This window comes from Piliocolobus tephrosceles, chromosome 6 (genome assembly GCF_002776525.5).
Source record: "Piliocolobus tephrosceles isolate RC106 chromosome 6, ASM277652v3, whole genome shotgun sequence".
Classification (NCBI taxonomy): Eukaryota; Metazoa; Chordata; class Mammalia; order Primates; family Cercopithecidae; genus Piliocolobus; species Piliocolobus tephrosceles.
This window is the reverse complement of record NC_045439.1, coordinates 99877144-99889460: the sequence shown is the minus strand read 5'-3', so window position 1 is coordinate 99889460 and position 12317 is coordinate 99877144.

Sequence of the window (12317 nt, the reverse complement as noted above, 5' to 3'; positions counted from 1 at the left end):
TGGGTAGGAATTAATACGGTGAAGTATGTTACTGGCTAGAAGAGAGGCGAGGCAAAAGTGTGCCAGTTGGAGAATAAGACATGGAATCCGGATCTTTTGTGGAGCAAAGGCTCCTGGGAAGAAGGGGTGAGGGAAAAGGGAGGAGGTCTCTCAGCCTCCAACTCCGCCCTCTCCCCTGCCCCCTTGCAATTCACACACACACACACACACACACACACACGGCTGCATGCCTCTTACTAGTGCAGTGGGGAGGGGAAGGAGGGATCGAAATGCAACCTATTCATGTTCCCGCAATGTAACACCCCTCATTTTCCATGCTGGGTAAAGACAAAAACCCTTTACAACCTGTTTCTGGAACTTGTCAGCAGCTGCCAAGAGGAGCATGTTAATTAAACGTCGGCAAAGATGGAAGCCGGAGGCCCTGGCTCTAATTGGACAGTTTGCTTCACCGGATTGAAAAACATTGTGACAAAGGAGGAGGTGCGCGGTGCTCGGCAGGGGTGCGGTGTGGCGGGGAGGAGAGCTGTGGCTTTGATTTCAGCTGATCTGAGCCCCAGTCTCCCTCCCCCAGTAGAGCCGCCTGGCCCAGCCCCATACACCTACGAAGGGCCTGGGAGGGGCCCTCAGCTTGAGAGGGTGTGGGGTGATGTGGCCGGGGATGCCAGGGGGTTTGGGGGGTGGTTCCTGAAGCCCACTTCCCACCAATCCCCACCCCAATCCCGGGCACCACCAGGCCAACAGTATTGGGTCCAACCCAGGGCCAGGCTTTTAGGGCTCTGGGGCTCACCCCTCCTCCTGATCACATGACCTGGGTCCTGCGGGCTGCACAGAGAGGGCAGGGGGCCAGCGCTGGCTGGGCCATGTGCAGGCTGCACCCAGAGCCTATGACCAGCGCATCTGTTACTGGTTGAGGATAGTTGTCCAAGGGCTTGGCGTTTTGAACAAAGAATTGGACAAAATGCACAAAGTAAGGCAGCAAAAGCAGAGATTTATTTTAAACGAAAGTACACTCCACAGGGTGGGAGTGGGCTCCAGCAAGCAGCTCAAGAGCCTGGGCTACAGAATTTTCTGGGCTTTAAATACTCTCCAGGAGTTTCCCATTGGTTCACTCTATGCACATAAAGTAGTGGCCCGCGACCAGTCTGATTGGTTGCAGAAGAGGACCAATCTGAGGTACTTTTATTTCCAACTGCCAGGCAGCAACTGCCAGGCAGAAAAAGGAGGGATTGAAAGGGAGTAGCCTCTGATATCCAGTCAGCATGCATCAGCCTTAGGTTCCCTGCCTCCAGACCCTATTCTCCTGCCTCATTTCCCCCCTGAGAGACATGATCCCCAGAAATCTTTATAGGAGACAGATGGACTGATGGTCTTTCTTCTGTAACTGTGTCACACTGACTTGAGGCGCAGTCCCTACCTACTGGGGATCACTGAACTCCCGCCCTGATCTATCGAGTGGAGACAGGGTAGTTTCTTGATGGCCAGGGGTGCTGTCTTCATTTGGAACAGGCTGAAAACCTTGTCACAGGATCATCTGAAGCTTGATGGTCTCTAGGTGAGAGGAAATGAATTTGGTTAAAAGATTTAATGGGAACTTCAGGGGGTGGATACCTATGCTTTCAGGAATGTTTGTTATAGGAATGAATTACAACAGTCTGCTTAATTACTACAAAGGAAGTGATTCCAATCATTTGAAAGAAAGCAATTAAACTGCAAAAAATCTGAGAACATGGCTGCTATTATCCAGCCTACAGTAACTATGCAACAAAAACACCAAGGAAAGTTGGTAGGCATTTACTTGTCTTTTGGCTGTCTGATGGGAGCTTCAGGCTCCTGGTCCGGGGCTTCAGGTATCACAGACTTGATCCTTGAAACATGTATCCAAGTATCTAATCCTAGTACCTTGACCGTAGAAGGCATAGCCAGTACCACTGAAAATGGTCCCTTCCATTGGGGTTGCAATTGTTGAGCAGGTGATCCCTCCTTCCATGTGTTAACAAGTGCCTTATCCCTTAGCCTGATTTTAGGTTGCTGATTAGTTCCCGGTATGGGGAGCCTTTGAGTTCCAAACTTTTGCAAAGCCTGCTGAAATTATCTTAAGTTAACTAGGTATTTTACTAAACCAGCTGTTTCTGGATCAGTAATTAGATCATTAGTTAAGAATGGCTTTCCATATAACATTTCATAGGGGGTTATTTTAATTTTTGCTCTAGGGGTATAATGGATTCTTAAGAGGGCTAGAGGCAGTAAACTGACCCAAGTTTTTTATGTTTCCTGACATAGTTTAGCTAACGCTCATTTTAGAGTTTGGTTAGCCCTTCCTACTCTCCTGGAGGATTGAGGCCTCCATGCTGAATGTAAATAGTATTTGAATCCAAGAGCCTTAGCAACCCCTTGAGTTATTTGGGAGATAAAAGATGTGCCATTATCACTTTGGAGGCTCTGAGGTAACCCAAACCAGGGGATTCTTTTAAGAGAAACTTTATAGCCTCATTAGCCTTCTCTGTTCTGGTAGGGTAAGCTTCGACCCAACCAGTAAAGATATCTGTTAGCACTGACAAAAACTTGTATCCTCTGCAAGCTGGCATATGAGTGAAGTCTAATTGCCAGTCTTCCCCTGGGTAAGTTCCTCTCCTCTGGACTGGTTCTATTAGAGGAAGCATTTTGTTTCCTGGGTTAAGTGCACACAGTGAGCAGGCATGACAGACCTGCTTAACCACCGAATCTAAGTGAGGCCCAATGAAGAGCCTGTTAACCATGGCCAGGGTGGCATCTCTCCCCCATGGAAGGAGTCACCCAGGGTTTTTATAATTCTCCATTGGGCTGATCCCATATACCACCAGGATCCTTTTTTTTTTTTTTTTTTGCCCCCCTGCCCTTGTTCCTTTATTAACTGTTCTTCCTGTAGTGTGTGTTCAGGATCCATTGGGAATCATAGAAAGGAATCAGTGCTAGGATCTGATGGGATTGTACCCTGAGGGATGTGGGCTTTGGCTTCTCTATCAGCCTTTCTGTTCCCTTGTGCTATAGGGGTTAAGTCCCTTAGATGCCCCCCTATGGTGGATTATAGCTATGGCCTTTGGCAGGTGTATCGCTTCCAATAACTGAAGAATTTCAGGCCCATGCTTTGTGGGGGAGTGTTTGCTAGCTAGTAGTCCCCTTTCTTTCTAGATTGTAGCATAAACATGAACCACAAGGAATGCCATATGTAGAATCTGTATAGATGTTAAGCTTTTTCTTTTGTCTCAACATTAATGCTCGGGTAGGAGCAATGATTTCAGCCTTTTGTGCTGACGTGCCAAGGGGCAGTGGCTGGGCTTAGATAATGGTGATGTGATTGACTATTGCATACGCAACCCAGTGCTCTGCATTTGACACAAAACTGCCATCTGTGAACAAGTCCTCAGAATCTGGGAGAGGCTGATCTTTTAAATTAGGCCAGCTAACATATGTGTGTGCAATGACTGGCTAGCAGGAATGATCTGTTATTGGGCCTATGGGTATTAATGAAGCTGGATTCAAAGTGTTACAGGTTTTAAGGGTTACATCTGGATTGTCTAGGAGCATGGCCTGGTATTTGGTTAACCTTTCCCCCATCATCCAGATGTGTCCCTTTATCTCTAAGACTGACTTTACCTGATCGGGGGTTAGAACTTCCAGTGATTGGCTCAGGGTGATTTTAGTGGCTTCCTCCACTAACATAGCAGTGGCTGCTGTTGCCCACAGGCAATTTGGCCATCCCGAGGCCACTCTCTCCAACTTCTTTGAAAAGTAGGCGTTTGGTCTGGGTTCTGATCCTATTTCTGGACTAGCATTCCCACAGCTATGCCATTCGTCTCTGCTACATACAAGGGTAGGGCTTAGTTAGGTCTGGGATCCCAAGAGCTGTAGCCTGGGTAAGGGCTTATTTCAGCTTGCAAAGGCTTCTCTCATTTCCAGGGTCCATTCTATTAGCTCATTTTCAGGCCTCCTTGTTGCTTCATACAGTGGCTTTGCCATGAGCCCTAAATTTGGTACCCATATTCCACAAAACCCAGACATTCCCCAAAAAGAATGAAACTGCTGCTTGGGGTGGGGAGGCGGGGAGCAAACCACATCTGGCTTGCACTCATTCTGGGGATACTTGCCAGGTTCCAGGTGTTAAGACATGCCCTAAATAGTGGACCTGTTGGAGAGTAATCTGAGTCTTCTTTTTGGAACTTTGTATCACCTGTAAGCCAGGAAATGTAAGGTTTTTATAGTATTTTGGTCAGAAGCCTCTTGGGTTGGGCTAGACACAAGAAGGTGATCCACATACTGGAGTATATTCCCGCCCCCCAGTTTCAGACCCCTCAGATCCCTCTCTAAGGGTCGGGCAAAGAAGTGGAGGCTATCTTGAAAGCCCTGGGGGAGCACTGTCCAAGTGTATTGTTGTTTTTCTCTGGTATTAGGATTTTCCCATTCAATGGCAAAAGGGTATTGGGACTCTGGGACCAGAGGAATGAAAAAGAAAGTATCTTTTATGTGTAGGACTGAGAACCATTTTGCATCCCTTGGCACCTGAGCCAAGAGAGTATATAGATCGACCACCAATGGGTGGAGAGAGATAACAGCCTCATTAATTATTCTGATACCCTATACTAGCTGGTATTCCCCCAAAAGCTTTAGAATGGGTAAGATGGGAGTATTGCAGGGAGAATTGCAAGGTTTTAAGAGCCCATGGGTAAGTAACACCAAAACTATGGGCGCTAGGCCTTTTCTTGCTTGCAGCTTAATTGGGTATTGTTTTCAATTGGGAAAATAGCTAGGGTCTTTAAGCCATATTTTGACTGGCACTGCTGTTTTGGCCTTCCCTGGTTTCCCAGTATACCATGCTAGTGGGTTAACCTGTTTATTAATGTGGTCTGGGACACAGTCCATATTTTTTACTATTAGCAATTTCACTAGGTGATGCTTAAATTGTAGTAGTGCCCCTATTTTAACCATAGTATCTCTTTGCAACAGGAGGACTGGGCATCTTGGTACTACTAGAAATTCCTTTTGGAAGATTTGTTTCTTAAATTAACAAATCAAAGGAGGAGTAAATAATCTTGTTTGTTTACTCCTTTCTTCTCCGCGGACGGGGAAGAAAGTTTTCCTGTATAAGCAGTAAGAACAGAGTAACTTGCCCTTGTATCAAAAAGAAACTTAATTTGGGTGCCCATGACCTACAGAGTTACCGGGGCTTCTCAGTAGTAATTACAATATTCCTAGACAGGGGCAGTGAGGAAGACCTGGGGCCCCTTCAGTCTTCATCTGATTCCTCCTTGTGCACAGCTAGAGTTTTACCTGATGGAGCTCCTCGGTAGGAGCAAAGGTAATCAATTTTCCAGTTCCAGGGGTCATAATTGGTGCCCTCATATTTTCAGCAGGGGCTTGGAGGGGGATGAATACAGTCCTTTGCCCAATTCCCAGCTTTCTTGCACTTGAAGCCAGAGCCCTTTCTGGCATCATCCTTATGGCCCTTTGGGTTTCCCTTGGATGCTTTTTGGGCATTCAGGGCATTGCCAATGATGGCTGCCATAATTTTGGCTTGCTATTTTTCTTTACTCTATTTTTTTTTTTCCTTCCACCAGATCATGATTGTTATACACCATAAAGGTGATATCAAGAAGCTGATTGTGATTAGTTTGTGGCCCCATCTGTAGCTTTTGGAGCTTATGTCTAATGTTTGGGGTGGATTGGCGAATGAAATGTGCCATTAATATTTTGCTTTCAGGAGAGGAAGGGTCCAGATTAGTATATTTTTTAAAGGCTTCCTTCAGTCTGCCATAAAACGTGGCTGGATTTTCCTTCTTGCCCTGTGTAACCTCACTTACTTTATCATAATTTACTGCCTTAGTTATTCCCTTTTTCATTCCTCCAAGGAAAGCCTCAAGAACTTTAGCCCAGTTGTTTATTCCCACAAGTGTGTTATAGTCCCAATTAGGGTCAGTAGTGGGGACTATGTCTGGGCCCAGGTGATTGCCCTGTGGGTTTTGGGCAAATAAATTGTCTGCTTCCTGGCGGGCAGCCTCAAAGATTCATTCCTTTTCAAAAGGGGTGCAACAAGTTGCTAGAATGAACTGAACATCTCTCCATGAGAGATCAAAGGCTAAGGTCAAAGTATGGAACCCATCTGCAAATTTCCCGGGATTCTTGGAATAGCTTCCTTGCTTTTCCTTACATTGTTGTACATCAGTTACAGAGAAGGGGGCCTGCACTAGGACTGGCCCCTTCACTCCTGCTACTTCCCCAATGGGTAGCAGGGCTGGCGGGAGAGTTGAATATGGTGTTCTCCTCCAAGTGTGAGGGGGACTTAGTAGGGTCCCCGGTGTTTTGGTTTTAGCCTCAGGAGCACTTGGCAAGGGGTTATATGGGGGTGGTTTCTGTCGCCCTGAGAGAGGGGTGGCCCTTGTAAAAAGGGGTTGTCTAGATCTAGTTCTGCATTTGGACTTTCCTTTGAGGGGATTATTGGGTTTTGGTATAGTGCCATGAAGGCCTGCATGTGTGGGATTTCTGACCATGTGCCCTGCCTTTTACAAAATTGGTCTAATTGCAGGATGGTGTCATAATTAAAGCTACTATTGACCACCCGCTGTTCCAGGCTGAGCAGCTCATAATGAGGCCAAACAGTATTGCAGAAAAAGAGAATCATACATTTTCTCTTTAGAATGTCAGGGTCAAGTTGATTTCAATGGTGGAGGATGTAGCCAAGCAGGGAATCAGGTATTTTCCCTGATGGAGAGTTGCCCATAGAAGAATCAGGTGGAATCGATGGAGAGTTGCCCATAGTGGTCTGGAAAAGAGAAGAGGACTTTGAAAAGTGGAGGGCTCATTAGGTGACCCAAATTTTACACGGGTCATCCCCCTGGAAAAATTCTGGGCCCTGACTGGGGTCCTGGGGGGGACTTCCTTCTTTAGGACCCCATCTTAGTCTATTGGACGTCTCTGACCTTAGATCCGACACCGCTATGGAATGCTTTCCTCCACCACTGATGGCCCACTATGAACTTTCCCTCTTGTCCCTGGATGAAGGCCTTGACTTCTAGAAATTAATTTTCAGTCAAACCTTTGGATTTTTTCCTATCCCACTTAAAACAATTATTTAACTTTCTAAATTTAGGCGAGATTAAATTGTACATAAATTCCCTTTTATGAATCCCCCCACATGACACCCACATACCATCTGCCCAAACCCTCTGACTTGTCCTTAGCCAGTTGAGTAGGAGAAGGGAAGAATTTAGCATAAGAAAACAAGGTTTAAGTCGCCTGAAACGTAAGCTCACCCTGGATGGGCTGCCACTGCCAACTGCATCACATGGAGGGTTCAGGGATGATAACTGGACAAGACAGAAAAGAGCCCTTCCTGCTTCCAGGCAGGCAGCTATCCCCATTCACTCCTTGGCCTTCAGGTAACACCGGAGAGTGGTCCTGGCCAATTGCCCTCAATTATTAAAGAGCTGCTAGGAAACGGCCGCTCAAAGACTGAAAAAGAAAAGGACTTGGTCCCTCACCCAAGCCGGGAAGTGGGGGTTAGGTGCTTCCACATAGAAACCTTTTGGTTTCACCAGAAAGTAGCCCTGGCCAGAAACCTGCAGTTGCCTCTGTGCATAGGCGCTATCCACCGAGGGTCCTGAGTTGGAGAGAAAAAGAGAGAAAGAGCAAAAAGAGAAAAATAAATCCTAAACCTTGGGCTTACCTCCTGACTGGCTCCCCAACATATGTTACCAGTTAAGGGTAGTTGCCTGGGTTCTTGGCGTTTTGAACAAAGAACTGGACAAAACACACAAATAAAACAAGGCAGCGAAAGCAAAGATTTAATTAAAACAAAAGTACACTCCACAGGGTGGGAGCAGCCTCGAGCAAGTGGTTTAAGAGCATGGGTTACAGAATTTTCTGGGGTTTAAATACCCTCTAGAAGTTTCCCATTGGTTCACTCTATGCAAATGAAGTAGTGGCCTGCGGCCAGTCTGATTGGTTGCCGAAGGGGAAGAGTAGGCCCACAACCAGTCTGATTGGTTGTGGGAGGGGACCAATCAGAGGTACTTTCATTATTTGACTGCCACACAGACAAAGGAGGGGTTGAAAAGTCAGTAGCCTCTGATGTCCAGTCAGCATGCATTGGCCTTAGGTTCCCTGCTTTCAGACCCTATTCTCCTGCCTCACCTCCCTGGGAGAGATCTGGGTTGAGGCCCCTCTTTCCAAAACCAGCACTAGGTCACATAATCAGGTAGATCTGACAAACGTGGGCAACTGAGAAGGTCCTCCTGGAAAACCCAACTGTAAAGTGAAGTTCCTTAGCCCTGCAGAGCCCGAGTTTCTCTCCACAGGGATACAGGGGGTGCACACAGACTGCCCCATCGGTGTGTTTGATGGTTGTACTTCAAGTCCCCTCTTTGTTCTTGACTTGTGAACAATGACACAGCCTGGCATGGAACACTGACTGCGCTGGGCACCGTGCTGAGGGTCTTATGTGCCTCAGTTCATTTAGCTTCCCAGCAACCTTTAGAGAGAGAGAGGCTGCAGCATTCCCATCTTACACGTGGGGAAACTGAAGCCTAGATCAGATAAGTTACTCAGTCAAGGTCACAGATCCTTCTGATTCCAGTGTCTGAACCTGGGCTCCGTGTTCCCTGCTTTCTGGCTCCAGGCTCCAGGCTCCGGGTATTTAGGATGACCTGACAAAAGGATGGGGTTCCTAAGTAGACAATACCCTTCCCAGGGCCTCCAGACTGGGATGCACAAAAGATGGGGTTACAGCAGGCTGGGAGGTCACTCTGGAAGGCCCTACACATGTTCCCTATCCTCATACACACGCCCAACTTGCATCTTCTAGGGTGGAACAGTTAACAAGGGCAGAGCCCCCACTTCAGTCCACTTCTGCCTTGGCCTCTGCTTTGCCCCCCACCCCACTCCTATCCCGAGCTGCTGCCCAGTGGGAGCTCTATTTGGGGTGGGAGGCCAGGCTGGGGCCTATGAGAGCCCCAGCAAGTACAGGAAAAGGAGCCATTGTGGCTCAGCCCCAGGGATTAAGAGATACAAATTGGATGTGGAGGGCTGAGGCCATTGACTAAAGTCCCTGTGAGCTGAATTCCCAAGCGGGGAGCAGCCCAAGTCCTGTCCCTGGGCAGCCTGTGCCTGAATGGTGTCCAGGCAGCCTGTTGGGCCTAATCCCATGGGAGCTGCAGCCCAAGGAGCCCCAGAAATACCGCTGCTGGGGAGAGAGGCTGCCCTTGATGGGATCAGGCAGCCTAACCCTGGATGTTCAGGGCGGCCGCCCTGAGAAGGGATGGGAGATGAGAAGAAGGTGCACTCACAAGAGTGTGTGTACACATAAGCCCCCGGCCTGGGCATCGTATCTGTGTGGGACCCTCTAAAGATGGGCAACCCCATGTATTAGGGGCAGTGTCAGGCCCTTTGTGTGTCTGAGGTTTGGGGCACAGGGAATGGGACCTGATGTGCCTGACTGAGGGAGTGAGGCATGAGGACGAAAGTGGCAGAGCCCCCGCCCAGCAGGCCCAAGTGGGTGCTCAGCGTGTGTGTGTGTGTGTGTGTGTGTGTGTGTGTGTGTGTGTACTCGCACATTGTCTAGCGGGGCGCTTGAGAACAGCCCTTCAGAGGTGGTTGGAGGGGCTCTGCAAATTGTAATCAGATTAAGGGACCAATCACTTAGGGCTCTTGAAAAGGCCACAAGGTTTCTAATCAGCCCTGAGCGCCCGGCCCACAAAGCCCAGAGGAACTCCGCGGGAGTCGCCCGCTGGGGGGCCAAGGGGGTGGGGGGCGTTTTTCTTCCCTCGCTGTCTCTTGTAATTATGTCAATTTGCTAGCCAAATTGTTTGCTCGAGTGGACAGGGGGGCTTGTGCCCCATTCATGTGGTAATGTGGGAACCGGCGGCCTCCTGGCTGGGAAAATAGAAGGTACCAGGGACCCTTCTGCAGGGAGCAGGCAGACCCAGGGGGTGTGGGGCACCCAGGCCTCAGGAACTCATTCCTCACTGCCGTGGGGCTTTTTTCCCACCAATTCCAGCACCTTCCAGCTTGTCTTGTTCTCTGGGATGTTCGTTTGGGCTGGCTGAGATGAAGGATGGGGTAGAGAGGCAAGGACCCCCAGAGGGAGGGCTGGACAAAAGAGGTGACCTCCAGGCTCCCTCAAGGTGAAGGTGGGCAGCTCTCTGTACCCTGTGTCTGTTCCCTTGTGGGACAGGCTGAGGCTTGAAGTTTGGGAGCAGCAGAGGACTCAAAGGTGCCAGAAAGATGGGGTCCTGAAAGGGTGAGTCACACTACACACAGATTCAGGGACAAGCAGAGACTTGGAAGAAAGTTCTTGCTTTGTTTCCTGAGCCTTTAGGCAGGCACCAATCACTGTGCCACCCCTTGTTTACACAGAACCTGACAGCAACGCAGAGAAGTAAGTACTGGGTATCCTATTTCACAGACAAGACTACTGAGGCTCAGAGAAGCTGAGCGACTTGCCCAACGCCACAAAGCTAGGAGATGAGGAGCAGAACTTTGAACCCAGCTCTATCTGATTCCTCTGCCTCTTCTGCCCTGCCCCTACCATATGGGTTCATTGCTTCCTTTAACCAGCAAACAGGAACTGGATGTTCCCCAACCCCAATTCTGTATGAGGAACAAAGGATGCAGAAGACTAAGGTGACCGAGGGAGGGCACTGTCGGGACGGTTAGCATTAGCATACTGCGGTGTGTGCTGCAGTCACTGTCAGCATGGGGCTGTGGCACACAGCAGTGTCAAGACTTGGACACATTGCTCAGGAACAAAGGTCATTAGGAACAATGGTTGTTATCAGTCCAGACACAGAACCTGCAGTGCGTGCATTTCTCTTCCTCCTGGGCTACTCAGAAAGTGTCTTCTCTCCTCCCCAGGTACTCCTTCAGCACGGAAAGACTCCTCCTCTCTTCCCTGGGTGTGGCACCCCCAACCACTCCGTTTCTCAGATTTGAGGGCCCTGTCCACCCTGGCCACTTCCCACTGGACCCACCTGGGTTATCAGTTTCCCTGTGAATGTGAAGATCCCCCTGTCCACAGGTGTTCACAAGACCACCGTCCTCACCACCCACCCTGCCTTCACCACCAGTGCCCCTCACTGTTCCATTCCAGGGCCATTGGGATGTGCCCTGCTGCCAGCTGGCAGGAGGCTGGGGTGCAGGGTGGTACTGGAAGTCAGGGTGTGGAGAGAGATCTCAGAGATCAGAACCCCTTATCCCCCAGTTGGGAGAAGAGGCCAGAGTTCATGTTTACTTCCATATGGGAGATAGCCAGAAATTCATTCTTCTTAGAGCAAATCCAACTGGTTAGGCAGTTACCATATGACTTCCACTGGGCAAAGTACTAGGAGGCAGGAGTGTAGGGAGGCCCAGGCACTCCCTAAAGTTCCCCAGCCCTGTGAGGAGAGGCAAGACTGAAACCAATGACATAGTACCCAGTCCAGGACAGGAGAAGACTAAAGACAAATAACAGCAAACACAAGGCACTTCTATGTGCCAGGCACAGCTCCAGGCACTTTACATGTATTATTAATTCATTTAACCTTCACAATAACCCTATGAGGTCAGTGCAGTTATTATCTCCATTTTACCTCAGGAAGAAACTGAAGTACAGAGAAGTTGAGTAACTTACCCACAGCCACACAGCTAACTGCAGAGCAGGCCCCTGACCTCGCTTCCCTCCCTCCTGGCAAAACCTACAGAGAGCGCTTAGATTTGAAGAGGCAAACAGGAGAATATCCAGTCCAGCTTTCTAGAGACCGTGATGTCTAGGCTGAGTCCTGAAGGACCGGTAGGAGTTACTCGGGCAAAGGATTGGGGATGGAGGCACCAGTGTCTGGGAGGCAACAGAACATCCAGATCAGGAGTGGTGAGGCCAGAGGGGAAGGCAGAGACCTAACCAAGGGCAAATGTGGATCCTATACTAAAGCTAATGGCAATGAGTCATTGAAGAGTTTTAAGCAGTAGGGGTGACAGGATCGGGAACAGCATTCTCCACTCCCCTCCTCGCTGTTGGAGATACCAACCTCAGGGTTTCATTTAATTCTAGGAATTAGTCACACTCGGTTTTGCCCCAGGGCCTTTGCATAGGCTGTGCCTGATGCCAAGAATGTTCTACACACCCTATCCCATTCCATTTTTTTCATTGCTACACATGCCTTTTTTGTACCCTGTACTTTTTCTCCATAGCAGTAATCAAGTTTGTGTTGCTATACTTCTTTTTTGTTTGTTTGTTTGTTTGTGTGGTTTTTTTGTTTTTGTTTTTTTGAGACAAAGTCTCACTCTGCCACCCAGGCTGGAGTGCAGTGGCGTGA